Raw genomic sequence first — 1,876 nt, 5'->3', positions numbered from 1 at the left:
TGAAAATACAAAGTACAGATCACAATATGAACAAAAACAGACCACAGCTTCCTTCAGTAACACAACCACAGCTCATTATGGTGCTTATTTAGCATGTTCTGCAGGCTAAGCATATTGGATGCAGTTTTCAAAGGTACATTTTATTTTTGTTTATGAGTATGTTTATGTTGTGTGCATATGACTGTAAATACACACATGTGCATACAGTGCCCGAAGAGGCCAGAAGAAGGTGTTGGATTAGCCCGGAGACGTAGTTACAGGTGGTTGTGAGCCTTACGTTGTTCTAAGGAGCAAACTCTGGTTCTCTTCAAATACTCTTAACCGCTGAGCCACCTCTCCAGCCAATAAATACATTTTTTTATATAATATGTTTGAATTATGCTATTTATTTATAACTAACTATATTATAAAGTGAGTGTGTCTGAAGTGAAAAATATTCTTGGGGCTTCATGATAAGCAAACCCAAGATCAGGTGAAAAAGACCAGGGAGACTTTGGTTATACAGTCAAATGCCAAACATGTATTTTTTAGAGAATTTTAAATGTGACACCATGGTTCAAGTATTTTCTTGCTGAGGGTTGTTGAAGGTACTGGGTCCAGTGAAATGGAGTGAGGATGATTAGGAAAGAAAAGACTAAAGTCAATGACAATTAAAGCAGGCTAATTATAATAACCAGGTATGATATAATTACATGTCAGAATTAGAGACAGGGAAGTAAGTCTGGAAGGAAGGAGGCTTCTTATAATTAGAGTTATGTGAGAAAATTCAACAGGACCAGATTGAGAAGTAGAAAACAATGGAGAAGGGAGCTCTGGAGCAAACAGACAATAATAAGCCCAAGAATAGGAAGAAAACAAAGGACAAAAGTAGCAAGGTAAGTGGAGATGGGCCCGAGGTAGAGTGTCTGTTGAGACAGTATTAAATTGGAGGTGGAGGGGTTGGAACAGATGGCAGACCCATTGTACATAGCAGATAGAGACTGGAAGCGTGGTGAGATTGTCTTTGGACATCTGAGGAGCACACCTAAGGGAAGGAAGAGCTAAGAAGAGTCTGTGTGTTTGCTCACTGTGTTTAGTGTTTATTTAAACTTTAAAATCTGCTTTCACATATAACTCTCACTTCCTGAGAGTTTTGTACATGTCCGTGGATATACAGGAGTAAAAACTAAGTATAGATGTGAAACATTTACAATAACAAACCAGAAGGAAAATTGTTTTAAAACAACTTTGTTATACATGCAATTTTATCATTTATTGCAGAACATAGCAAATTTGACAACTACACATCCATTGTGATAGATATGCTTATTTTTTTACAGAAATAATTAAATCTCAGCCGAATGCTGGGCACTGCAGATTGTAAAATATCTTTAACATTTTTCAAAATTGGTCGATTTTTTGATTTTGTAATTGTCAGTGCCAAGATGACTGCTTTGCTTCAATATGTAGTATAAAATGGCAGAAGTATGTTTAAGGCCATTTCAGAAATCATTGGAAATTCTGTCATAACCTCAAGCCAAAATTCACTGAACCATTTTTTTATTTAATTTAACAACTCAACGAATAAAATTTTAATCCAATATACCCGCACAAAACCAGTCCAAATATAGTCTGATTTGATTCTTGCAGGCTTAGGAATGGCAGTAGGAAAATATAAAGTCTGTGTTTCCACAACTAAGCCATTAGACATTCCACAGGAGCACAAAATATATGTACACTAACAGCAGTACAATTGAAAACATGCAATGCTCTCAAATTTGAACGAAATGTTCCTGCTGGGCTTGTTGGAATCATGCAGAGTGATGGCATGTACACTCTGAACTGCACATGTCTTCTGTTCAGATCCAAGGCTGCAGTGAAGCCCCCCAGTCCCCCG

This window comes from Rattus norvegicus, chromosome 4 (genome assembly GCF_036323735.1).
Source record: "Rattus norvegicus strain BN/NHsdMcwi chromosome 4, GRCr8, whole genome shotgun sequence".
Classification (NCBI taxonomy): domain Eukaryota; kingdom Metazoa; phylum Chordata; class Mammalia; order Rodentia; family Muridae; genus Rattus; species Rattus norvegicus.
The sequence above is the reverse complement of the archived record's forward strand: the minus strand, read 5'-3'. Positions refer to the sequence as shown.